Below are 14058 nucleotides of genomic sequence, written 5' to 3' on the forward strand. Positions count from 1 at the left end.
GAAGTGACCGAGATGTGTAACCAATGGCACCCCATACCATAACGCCGGGTGGTACGCCAGTATGGCGATGACGAATACACGCTTCCAATATGCGTTCATCGCGAAGTCGCCAGCCACGGATGCGACCATCATGATGCTGTAAACAGAACTTGGATTCATCCGAAAAAATGACGTTTTGCCATTCGTGCACCCAGGTTCGTCGTTGAGTACACCATCGCAGGCGCTCCTGTCTGTGATGCACCGTCAAGGGTAACCGCAGCCGTGGTCTCCGAGCTGATAGTCCATGCTGCTGCAAACGTCGTCGAACTCTTCGTGCAGATGGTTGTTGTCTCGCAAACGTCCCCATCTGTTGACTCAGGGATGGAGACGTGGCTGCACGATCCGTTACAGCCATGCGAATAAGATGCCTGTGATCTCGACTTCTAGTGATACGAAGCGTTGGGATCCAGCACGGCGTTCCGTATTACCCTCCTGAACCCACCGATTCCATATTCTGCCAACAGTCATTGAATCTCGATCAACTCGAGCAGCAATGTCGCGATACGATAAACCGCAGTCACGATAGGCTACAATCCGACATTTATCAAAGTCGGAAACGTGATGGTACGCATTTCTCCTCCTTACACGAGGCATCACAACAACGTTTCAGCAGGCAACGCCGGTCAACTGCTGTTTGTGTATGAGAAATCGGTTGGAAACTTTCCTCATGTCAGCACGTTATAGGTGCCGCCACCGGCGCCAACCTTGTGTGAATGCTCTGAAAAGCTAATCATTTGCATATCACAGCATCTTCTTCCTGTCGGTTACATTTCGCGTCTATAGCACGTCATCTTCGTGGTGTAGCAATTTTAACGGCCAGTAGTGTATTTCCATCCCATTCACGCAATCGCTTCGTGGTGTAGTTACTGAGCAGAGACAGACAGGCTTCCATTTAATAATAGTTATTTACTTGTTTACTGATAAAAGCCATTACATATCTGTGTTGAAAGTACGTGCGAAATTTTATTGAATATTTGTAATGTTGAATTTTTTTTTACTTCCTTCTTCTGCCAACTAGGCGAACTTCGTAGCTTCTTCTTAGGTTGTCGTCAACGCTACTAGCGGTTTTCCAACTCAAGGTATATTCAAATTCGAACATTTGACTTGAAAAGGAAGAATTTTAAGGCCAACGACGACACTACGGAAGGAAGAAAAATTTTTTGCATGCTGTTCTGACACAGCGGTCTTTTGGGTCGGGAAAAAGCTCAAATGCGATGCTGTGTCGTCAGTTTTTAATTTTTAGCTCTTAAAGGAAAATAAAAGAGTATGTTGCAATTTCAGAGAAACAGGGAAAACTTGTACTTTGTTGCTGACAGTGAGAAGAGTACAGTTAAATCACCTCCCATGAGACTTCAAGCTGACACCTTGCAACTCCGCCTCTAGCCTTGATCCCGTACAGTACCAATTTTCATAGATGATGATCCGCTAAGCTTTACCTACTGTTTCAAACAGTTGCAGATATTTCCTTTATGTTTTGGACTGGCTGATTAAGTGGACCACTCAAGAGTCACAGGGCGCCTGTGCGTTCGTCAAAAAAGGAATATATGGGTGTACCCCTGTGAAAATAGCTATTTCCATCTTTGAAGACGGAAGTATTTACAGCGTACTCATTTGGAAGATGTAGAGGAAAGATCAACAGCTGATCACCACGAATATTTAAATAAATATCGTGGTTCATATTCATGGTGCCGTGAACAAGTGGGCTCAGATCATAGCACGGAATACCGTCACTGAATCATTACGGAGCCACCTACAGCCTGGCATACACCTTTCACACACGCTGCGGGCAATCGCCTGGTTCGGCCGTTGTTGCACTCTAAGCCTGGCATCATTTGAGAAATGGCTCCAATCACCTGCTGTCCAGTCTCTGTATGGTTTGGTCCATTAAATACGTGCAGCCTTATATGCCGTTTTGAGCAATGACCTAGTGTACGTGCCCCTAGCCGAATGTCCATTGCATGCAGTTCGCTATGAAACTAATTTAGTTGGATCTGTATCCACTGATGGCAGCAGTGCCTGTCGGGTATAACCCACAGCCACTGGGAAGCTGACACAAACTCCCGCTCATGTTGGCTAGGATCTTTTTACGACCGCTGTTCTTTATGTCGTGTCACATGGCTTCGAGTGGTACAGCATCGCGTGTAGACACCTTGGATATTTCGCGTTAATATACCACCAAGTGGGGCAACTTTGTTTGCCGTGTTCTCACGGGTACATCCAAATACAGTAGCTCCGTTCAGTCATTCGTCTCTACGTTCAAAAATGGCTCTGAGCACTATGGGACTTAACATCTATGGTCATCAGTCCCCTAGAACTTAGAACTACTTAAACCTAACTAACCTAAGGACAGCACACAACACCCAGCCATCACGAGGCAGAGAAAATCCCTGACCCCGCCGGGAATCGAACCCGGGAACCCGGGCGTGGGAAGCGAGGACGCTACCGCACGACCACGAGATGCGGGCCGTCTCTACGTCGATCCATCGTATTGCACTGATTTCATATATCCGAATGGCGGCATGCACGCCCCACCTCCCCCCAAACACACACACACACACACACACACACACACACACACACACACACACACACACACCACAACACTAGAGTATTACGACTTATGTCACTGTTTAAGAGACTGGCTAAAATTTGACCGATGACTTTCTGTAAGATAAACTGTACCTGTACCTTTATGAATATGACTAAAGAAAGTGAGACAGATTTTGTGATAGTAAAATGTAAATTGTATCTGGCTCACGACAACAATTTTCTTGTTTATCAGCGTGTACAATATACTCTGCCTCTTTTCTTAATATACTTCAGTGTCGCTATCGGATTTCGTAAAAACCGTAGAACGTAAACGCATATTTAGAGTAAAAGCCGCACGTTACGGGCAAGTGTGAAACTTATAAAACCAGAGCATGGAGCATTAATGGAGTTATATCGTTAAGGACAAAACAGAACAAAGGTAGCGACACTTACTAGACAAAGTGGGCTGCAGATCTGGCCTGTGACAGTGCTAATGGAAAGGGTGACGGAACGTGCAAGCAGAGTGCTGAAGTTGGTACGTCGATACTTTGTTTACTATATTCGCGTGACTTGGCTGCTCACATCCCGGATCGCAGACATGACCATTTAATCACCCGTGGAGGTTTTCTTCGTCCACGTGTTCACAGCAGGAAATTTGTAGCTTAAATAAGATATTCGTTGTAATTATACGCTCCCTAACAAAAAAAGTGAGCCACTCTTATGACATTCTCGGATGTCACTGTCACTTCGTACACTTCACACATCATTGGCAGGTATGAGATGCACTTCTCCTTGACAAGTAGAACGGCCACCAAAGTTTATTAGAGCTGTTCATGTTTAGTTTTCTATCAGCTCTGGTAGGATATAAAGGGGCGAAAACATCATCAGATCTTGAGTGATCACTGTCAATAACACGGAGATGCCGCATACTCGTGGTATAGAGCGTTATCAGCACCCGATACGGTTTGAACTGTGTTCCATTATGGGTCTCCGTTAGATAGGTTGGTTGAACTGGGCAACATCCAGATTTGTGGGGGTTTGGGGTGAGATAGTGGCACGATGTTTAACTGTATGGAAACCTGAGGGCAGACATACTCGTCGTCAAGGTTCTGGTCGACTTCGTCTGACCAGCGTAAGAGAGGATCACTGTACTGTGCAGCAAGGACATCGTAACCTTATCAAATCCACAAATACCATCCTAGGACAAGTAAAGGACTCTGAAACATTCTCTGTGATCCAGCACCAAGGGTTGGAGACTAGCAGGAGATCGACAAGAGATTTACAGTACCGTGCATAAGCTGCCGTTAACACCACAGCACAAATGGCTGTGGTTCAAATGGCTCTAAGCACTAAGGGACTTGACATCTGAGGTCATCAGTCCCCTAGTACTTAGAACTACTTAAACCTAACTAACCTAAGAACATCATACACATCAATGCCCGAGGCAGGATACGAACCTGCGATCGTACCAGCCGCATGGTTCCGGACTGAAGCGCCGAGAACAGATCGACCGCAGCGGCCGGCAAAAATGGCTGTGTTTGGGCTGGTGTCGTGAGCGGGATGTATGGACTGTTGAAGAATGGCGTCGCATAATGTTCAGTGATGAATCTTCACTACCCCGGATCATCGCTGTCGGTGAGTATCGTGGCGATCTGCTGAGAGGTCTCGTTCTTCCAGTGTTTTGTAGAGGCATAGATGTGCTGCTGCTGGCATCGTGGTGTGGGGAGCCATCGGGTATGACGTCAGGTGACGGCCGGCAGTGACTAAGGGAACTCTGACGTCACACCGGTATATTACGGAGAACGTGCTTCCTCATGTGATATCTTTCATGCGACAGCAGCTGGCGCCATTTTTGCAACAGGATAATGCTCGACCACATATGACACGTGTGTCTATGAACTATGGGCTTGATGCTGAGGTACTCCCCTGGTCCGCAAGATACCCAGAGCTGTCATCGGCAGTACACGTGTGGGGCCAACTGCGATGTGAACTCGGTCCTAGTTCCAGTACCCACGGTATCAACAAGAAGTTGTGAGCCAGCTTTCCTCACCAGGGCATACGACGGCTTTATGACACCCTTCCCAACCTAATCAGTGCTTGCATCCAGGCCAGAGTGTGTGGAACGCAATACAGTTAAGTGGGTTAGTACTGTCAAGCTCTTCGTGTATTTCACTCGATATTGTAATCCCTGAAGTAACATCGCATACCTGCTCAACCCATGAAGTTTCATTCCTTTCCTTCTCCTCTTCTAAGTGATTCATCGTTTTTGTGAGGCAGCTCAATTATTATTGTTATTTCTACAACAATCGCCGAACCATTCACAATAACTCCCAAACCGAATAATCTGAAATTTGCCCTACCCCCCTGTCCTATTTCTTGGTTCTAAAGACGACAGTATTGCTACTCTAGACAGATATTCAGTTCTATGTATGTGCTGTCTGTTCTTTCGGTCATGTCCACTTTTTACAATGCTATTTATTTATTTAAATAACACCAGTTTCGAACCGACAGGTTCATCTTCAGACGGATGGTTCACGTTACGATACATTTTACATTAGCTTTCACTTTTTTACCGTCCCAAATAATGAAATTTCCTTGTGGTGGTGGTTTCCTACAACCAAAACAAGATGTGAGACAATGTCTTTTTAATCGTAATTGTGCCTGACAACGATTTTAAATGATGTAAACAAATTATTAAAATAAAGATTTTTGGTAACTTACTTTGAAAAATCCGCGCCATTACGTTCCAGTGCTGACTGCTTGTGATCATGCAGCAGCGAAGACTGTATGACGCACTTCTTTACGTGCATGTATACACATAATCTAATGCACCACTCACACACCAAGAAGTTTCACCACATGGAAGTATGTATAGAAAGATGGCGATACCGCAACCATAACAGTGCCAAAGAGTTCGACTCTCGGCGCTATTTCTATGTATGCATACATGTGACAGTTGGAATTTACAAATTACTGACGTTCCATTACTTCATTACTTGCTATTTGTAGTAAAAGAGAACTGCTCAAAGTTAAGATAAACAAATACAGCAGTAAGCTTGTTATAAAGTGGTACTGCAATGATATTATGTAAATATTGTGGTATACATTGGAATGAAAATAAATGATAAGGGGTAGACGTACATAACTAAAAATTACAACTGTGGACATATTATGTAAATATTCTGGCATACATCAGAAGCAAAGTAAATGATTTCGGAATTAAGGTGAAATCGGCATTTGACCCACAGCATCTCGACGATGGTTTGGGTTGTTTGGGGAAGGAGACCAGACAGCGAGGTCATCGGTCTCATCGGATTAGGGAAGGACGAGGAAGGAAGCCGGCCTTGCTCTTTCAGAGGAGCCATCCCGGCATCTGCCTGGAGCGTAATGAGCAGGGGCACTACATCACTAGTGTGTAATATAAGTTGAGAATTTGGGTCTGGTGGGATGCGTGATAAGGCAGTCCGCGGCTGTGGTGATCACTGTGTGCTGTGGAGAGCAGCACATCTGTTCAGTAAACTAGAGACCTGAGTTCAAATCCTGGCCCAGCACAGGTTTTCAACTTGCCCCAGTGATATGAATCAATGGCCACTTTAATTGTTTTGTGCCTAGATCTTCAGTTGGCTTTACCTATTTATAGACGTAAAGCTGTCCGCTCAACACGGTGTCTCTGAACGATAATATGTACGGTGACAAAGCCCGCAATTACGAGCAACGCGCCAGCGCCCCCATCCTGCTCTCCGTTCTTCCCTTGTTGTTCCCCTTTATCCCTGCCTGTGTATAACCCTCTGTTTACCGCCGCAAGAGAAGCCGCGGCACAGGAGCGCGCGCGCCCACACACACAAGCGAGATCGAACACACTTTTATCCCGGGGCGTTCAAATTTTCACGCCAGCTACAGTATTAACGACGCACCTATGGTAAACGGCCCGAAGAACCGGCGCGGAGACACTGTGTGCGAAGCTAAGCAGGCGAGCACGGGGCACGTAGGGGACCGGTTTTACTTACCGGAGGCGAGAGGCGAGGACCGAGGGACCGCGCTTTGAAAGCGGCCGCCGGCCGGCGAGATGGGGCCGTGCACAAAACGCCATGAATGCGTTATGGGGAGCAGAGGATAGCAGGGCAGAGCAAGGCGCGTGAATAGTAATGGCGGCGCAGACAAAGGCGCCAGTAAACTGGCGGCTGCTGCCGCCTGCAATATTGAGTAGCCCGGCGCGCCATCGATGCCGTCTCCGATTCTGCGCCGGCGAAAACACGCCGCGCCAAAATTTAACTACCCCGCGGCTCTAGGCGCGCGGCATCCACAACCGCGGTAGCGCACAGGTGTGGTCGTTCTAATGAAGCTTCTTTAGCGACGTCTCAAATAGGACTGGTGGTATGCTTCCGGGTGTACAGTCACGCTGGTGATGCCAATCCATGCACAACACACTGGCGTGCCTGATCTTAAGGAAAAAGTAACTTCCACATGATGTGTCACTTCCAAGTAATACAGCTCGATGAAACTTGGACCGTACATAGAAAGAATTGCTTCAGTATAGTACAGAAAGTAAATGAAAGAAATATTCAAGGCTCTGAGCACTATGCGACTTAACGTCTGAGGTCATCAGTCGCCTAGAACTTAGAACTAATTAAACCTAACCAACCTAAGGACATCACACACATCCATGCCCGAGGCAGGATTCGAACCTGCGACCGTAGCGGTCACGCGGTTCCAGACTGAAGCGCCTTTAACCGCACGGCCCCACCGGCCGGCAATAAGACGAAGAGAAACGATAGTTTTATTCAAAGACAATGCCTACAGTGAAGTCACCTTGATTCGTGACGGTCCCTCGTGCATTACCAAAAGTAAAACATGGTACCTAACAGGGTGTGTGACCAGCGCAGACGGCAGTGCGTGCTCAGCAAAGTGTTCCCACACTGACCAAAAGGGTGGTAAGGTGGTCTTGTGGCAGTGCGATCCATTCCTCGACCAGCGTGGTTGACTACTGCTGGATGGTCTTCGGGGCAAATGGACTTGCAGTAATATGTCTCCTCAACGAACCCAACACGTGCTAGACGGGGTTTGAGTCGCAATAACAAGCAGGCCAGTCCATTCGTCGAATATCCTATCGTTCCAAGAGCTCCTTTATCTGCGCAACTCGATGCGGTCTGGCTTTGTGATTCATAAAAATGGAGCCAAGGCTGAATGCACCACTGAAAAGTGGCTCACGGCGAAGGTGTACATCGTCACAATAACGTTGTCCTGTGAGTGTACCCTGTTCAAAGGTTTAGAGGTCAGCACAACCCCTTGCAACATTGTCTTCCCAAACCGTAACACACGACCCACCAAAACATAACATTCGACAACGTTCCTGGGTACAGTACTCTCCCCAACCCGCTGGCCAACACGGAATCGCGTTACAGAGCATGCACCGCCGTCCATGATAATCACACTCCCTACTGAGAACCATGCCCCGCCATCTGTAATAACCAAGGGCGCAGTATAAATCGCGAGGACTTCAGTGTAATTATTGTCCTTGAATAAAAGTGTAATTTCTGTTCATCTCATTGTGTATTTCTTTCGGTTGCCTTCACTACTGTACTGTATCGCAGCAGTTTCGTTCTGTGTGTGGTTCAAGTTACATTGAGGCGTGTTACATGGCAGTGACAAATCACGTGAGAGTTATTTCCGTCCTTGATTTTGGACACCAGTGTAGCTACGGAGGAAACCCAAAACATCTTCTCTCTACTGACAATGCGCATCTCTTGCTCGAAATGGTCTTAGTTTGGGACGAAATGTGTAGCTTACTTTCTGAATTCCCTGCATAAAGCTAACCTGCACGTGAACATTGCTTGAAATGTGTACACAGCCACACTCCTACAGTACTGAATTTATCTAGCCATTTTCTCGCAAATATATGGCTTTGCAGTCATATAAACCAAATCTACGGTATTACCATTATGTCACTCTGTGTCTCGACATTATCCAACACATAAGGCGCCTCTTACTACAAGGAGTGATTACAAACTAAGATTACAAATACTGCAGTGAAACGCGTACACTTTACTCGATCAACAAATAAAGCCAACTGATTGTATAAACATTAGGTTATTTTTCAACATAGTCTCCACTCTATTTAGGTACTTGTAGCTTAATGGGATGAGTCTGAATACATACTCCTGTCCTTGCGTGTTCAGCCACGCTGTCGCGAAGTGTTCCGCCTCCTCGCCTGGAGCGAATCGTCGGCCTCCTACGTGATCCTTTGTAAGTAGGCTGTTTAGGGTTTTATATTGGTAAGGCCACGTAGCGCTCTGTATGAAAATCACTGACTGTGGCTGATTTGCATTGTTGGAATATTTGCTATTGTAGTGTTGGGCAGTTGGATGTGAACAGCGCGTAGCGTTGCGCAGTTGGAGGTGAGCCGCCAGCAGTGGTGGATGTGGGAAGAGAGATGGCAGAGTTTTGAGAGCGGACGATCTGGACGTGTGTGCGTCATAAAAAAGGAAATTTGTAAGACTGGCTGTCATATATATATATATATATATATATATATATATATATATATATATATATATATATATGAGTCGAACTCTTTGGCACTGTTATGGTTGCGGTATCGCCATCTTTCTATACATACTTCCATGTGGTGAAACTTCTTGGTGTGTGAGTGGTCATATATATATGACTTTTGAACAGTATTAAGGTAAATACATTGTTTGTTCTCTGTCAAAATCTTTAATTTGCTAACTATGCCATTCCGTAGTTAGTGCCTTCAGTAGTTAGAATCTTTTATTTAGCTGGCAGTATTGAGGCTCGCTGTATTGCAGTAGTTCGAGTAACTAAGATTTTTGTGAGGTAAGTGATTCATGAAAGGTATAGGTTATTGTTAGTCAGGGCCATTCTTTTGTAGGGATGATTGAAAGTCAGACTGCATTACGCTAAAAATATTGTGTGTGTCAGTTTGGTGTTGATCAGAATAAGTAAAGAGAGAAATGTCTGAGTACGTTCAGTTTTGCTCAGCTGTTTGAAAATCAAATAACGTAGAGGCTTTCCAGCACCGCCTTTTACATATTTTTCTAAGCGGATGTTTCACCTTCAAGTGAAGAAAAAGGTCATCCTGTTGTCCTGAATCAGTTCCTCCACGTGAGCTGTGTACATATCGGTTGACGTCGTGCTGGGACGGCCACTGCGATCCTCGTCGATGACGTTTCCTCCACGGGCCGCAAACTTTGACACCATTTTACGATATGCTGAGAAGACTTTCCAGCCTTTCCCTAAACCTCTGCTAGCTGCCGGTGAATTTCAGTCGCTGCTACGTGTTTCGCCCACAGAAGTTGAATGACTGAGAGAATTAATTCGCGAGACCTGTTTTTCCAAATGATTCGCCATATGTGTTTATCTACAACTAGCGCTGTAGGTGCCGGATGGCAAAAACTCTGCACAGCTGGCAACAAGATTTATCGTACGAGGGCTATCCACAAAGTACATTACGTTTTGGAATTAAAAATAAATAAAGTATTGGATAATTTTTTTGTTATATACAGATGAAAGCCACACTTACATACTACTTTTGTACATAGTTGCCATTTAAATTAAGGCATTTATCGTAGCGATGGACGAGCTTGGAAATTCCTTCGTCGTAAAATTCGGCCGCCTGCGCCTTCAACCACGTGGTTACCTCTTCTTGAAGCTGTGCGTCGTCATCAAATCGCTGCATAGCCAACCACTTCTACATTGCTGGGAATAAGTGGAAGTCGCTCGGTGGCAGGTCGGGACTGTACGGCGGATGAGGAAACAACTCCCACTTAAGAGATTCGAGAACTTCACGAGTGGCATTGGCCGCGTGGGCCCGGGCGTTGTCGTGAATCAGCAAGATCTTTGAGCCCAACTTTCCCCTGCGCTTGTTTTGTATTGCTCTTCTGAGGTTGTGCAGAGTTTGGCAATACCTTTGAGAGTTTATTGTAGGGCCTCTTTCCAGGAAATCCACAAAAATCACACGTTTTCTGTCCCAAAAGAAGAGGTAACCACGTGGTTGAAGGCGCAGGCGGCCGAATTTTACGATGAAGGAGTTTCCAAGCTCGTCCATCGCTACGATAAGTGCCTTAATTTAAATGGCAACTATGTAGAAAAGTAGTATTTAAGTGTGGCTTTCATCTGTATATAATAAAAGAATTTTCCAATACTTTATTTATTTTTAATTCCAAAACGTAATGTACTCTGTGGATAGCCCTCGTAATTACTGCACACTTCTAATCACTAATGATTTCTCTTTAACAGACCGAACTCTGGGAATACTGACGTTCCAACTTTAGTTTCTGATCATCCCTTCTAGTATGTTGAGCATAATATACCTTTCTGGTAATTGTAATGAAAAGGAACACCTGCAGCCGTAATTTTGATGTTATTAATTACATAGCTACCAGTTTCGGTGATTCAGTACACCATTTGCAGGCCTTAACTGACGCTAAGAGCATTAAGTCCAATTGTATACACGGTCCCTTCAATGGCCAACATCTATGGGCTGGTTTACATAGATTGTAACAACGATGATGTGACTCTAATCATCAACTACCAAGCTGATGATTGAAGACACTTCGTTATGTTAACGGACAACAGCTACTACATGAAGGGCATTCGGCCAAAAGGTTAAAATAAAAGAAACAATTTGCCCAGTCCTGGAAAACAGCACAAGGGTTAAACGCTAGGAAATATAGAATCATTGCATAGTCGCTTAAATACACAGTCCGCCGCGAGCCAGTCCTTTCGCGTATCTTCATTAGCACTTTGTTGAACAGAACACAGTCCACCACTGTCAGACTATGACAGATGAAGGCCTGAAATTTCACCTCCGCTGCATTTTATGCTGCTACATACATCTCAGCAGCTTGACGTACTAATTGTCCAATCCAGGTAGCATGGAACATCGACAGTAGTTGTTATGGGAATCGCACAAAAACTGACTGCACATCTTTGCATAGCCAACAATACACAGTGATACTTCATAGCATTTCCCTCTGATCCAATCAATATAGACTGTCGTCGCCATGGTGACCAGATAGCAACATGTGGCATCTTTGCTTGTACAATGAAAGTAAGAAACGTGGATGGCATCTTTCCCTCCTTACTTGCCTCCAAATTATTATTGTATTTTGTAATTTTAAACTCTGTCAGCAATCTTTATATACATATTTTTATACTGGTTCAAAATGGTTCAAATGGCTCCGAGCACTATGGGACTCAACTGCTGTGGTCATCACTCCCCTAGAACTTAGAACTACTTAAACCTAACTAACCTAAGGACATCACACACACCCATGCCCGAGGCAGGACTCGAACCTGCGACCGTAGCAGCAGCGCGGCTCCGGACTGGAATTTTTATACTGGATGAAGTTACTTTGTTCTACTTCTACTATTCATGATGTTTGGTGGACGCTACTCAACCCTATATAATCGCCGGCACTGTCGCTTCTCCGTCAAAAATTTTTTCAATTACGCAGTTGATTAGTGCCCAGTATGCAGTTCTACTCGTAGTACTTGAAAGCTGTCTTCGCTGCGACCTCAGAAATATTTTAAGTTTTTATGTAAAGAACGTTCCAAAGCATTTGCACCAAACGAATATGAGTGGAGACAAAATTTTCACTGACGCTTCGCAGCGAAGCCGCGCATCTTTTGTTATCACTTACCCCGTTGTGAGACGTCGGGACGTAGGCACTCGATGGTTTCCACATACAGTGTGTGTTGCCTATAATCCAATCATCTATTCCGTGCTTAAGGAACTAGGCCGAACTTCTGAAACATCTTCTTGCGCTTAAAGAAACTCATTCTCAAGATTTTCTAGTTGAAAATCAGCCTATCAGTTTACTGGGGGTGGTTAGCATGCATATAGTGCTGATGTTTACGCCAATCTCTAGATAGGAATTGGAGAGTTCAGTGGATTTCCTTGCGGCAGGCTGTTGAAACGGCCGGAAGAACACCAACAAACTTCCCCCCAAAATCACTGGACATTAAATCCGCAATTTGTCGGCTTTTACAACCAATAGTCATATCGCTGAATTGAGTTATTAGTAAATTAGGTGTTCCGTAAATCACATTCACGATGAAGGTTATAATAAGTACACATGAAAAATATTTATAAAGATACGTGCCCGCATCTCGTGGTCGTGCGGTAGCGTTCTCGCTTCCCACGCCCGGGTTCCCGGGTTCGATTCCCGGCGGGGTCAGGGATTTTCTCTGCCTCGTGATGGCTGGGTGTTGTGTGCTGTCCTTAGGATAGTTAGGTTTAATTAGTTCTAAGTTCTAGGCGACTAATGACCTCAGCAGTTGAGTCGCATAGTGCTCAGAGCCATTTTTTTTTATAAAGATACGTACTGACCATTTACATCTTCTTCGGTAGAAAAAGACTATTTCTATTCCAGATTTACTCTATGGTATAGCAAACTTTGTATGGAGAAACATAGTCAATTTACATTCGACAACTATTCTGGTATCTGTCGGATTTTTTTATGTTCGTGGCTATATTTTCTAAGAATTTTATAGCTGCATATTTTACCCCTTTGTGTCCGAAGTTACCTTCATTAAAGGATAATATCAATCATTTTTCCTTATAGTGACTTCCCTCTGAATCTCTGTTTCTCTCAAACTCAGATGGACTGTTGATAACAAATTTCGTAGGTTAATTAATGTACTGTAAAGCCGTGATTAATATTCCCAACTGCCTAAAGAGATGCCTGCAAAACGTACGTGTTCTAACCCAACACACAATTCTAATTAGTTTCGTATAATGCTTATTTTTGCCTAAACGAGGAGTTAGCTCAGGATATTACGCTATATGTTACCTGTTGAACCTATACCCCAAAGTTAACAAATAGTCTTATGGTAGAAGTAGAACGTTTTAGCAGGTTTACTATACGATTTTTCAGGTTTAAATTTTCATCTGCTATTATGGCCCAAGAAAACACCAAAGCTCCATTTTAAAAGTGTTAGTTACAGAATTTTTTTTTAGAAATTGTCATTAAGCTAATTATCGGCAGTGTAGTTAGACAGGGCAACTTAACAACCTGTGTCTGAACAGTTGCCGTATTACGAAAAAATTAACATAAAATGGTTCAAATGGCTCTAAGCGCTATGGGACTTAATAATATCTGAGGTCATTAGTCCCCTAGACTTACAACTACTTAACCTAACTAACCTTAGGACAACACACACATCCATGCCCGTGACAGGATTCGAACCTTCGACCGTAGCAACAGCGTGGTTCCGGATTGAAGCGCCTTGAACTGCTCGGCCACAGCGGCCAGCTAATTAACATCGATCTTGCCAGAGTTACGTGGGACAGCCTGCATGTCATTCTCCATTAGATATTACACGACGTACTTGATGAGGACATATACTCATATGCTGACTGTTAGATGAATGTTGAAACGTGGCCTGGAGATGTTACAGATAATTTGCAGACGAAAATTCCTCTTTAGTTTTGTTTGTTTAGTCAACGATTTGCTCAAGAGTTACCGT

At 44.5% G+C, this 14058-nt stretch overlaps 1 protein-coding gene across 1 annotated transcript in view; it reads right to left on the minus strand.

The window, feature by feature from the left end:
• The window catches only part of LOC124557856 (exostosin-1), a 296909-nt gene that overhangs the window by 88437 nt on the left and 194414 nt on the right, over positions 1 to 14058 (minus strand). The window lies entirely within an intron of this gene.

The sequence above is a fragment of the Schistocerca americana genome, chromosome 1 (assembly GCF_021461395.2).
Source record: "Schistocerca americana isolate TAMUIC-IGC-003095 chromosome 1, iqSchAmer2.1, whole genome shotgun sequence".
Lineage (NCBI taxonomy): Eukaryota > Metazoa > Arthropoda > Insecta > Orthoptera > Acrididae > Schistocerca > Schistocerca americana.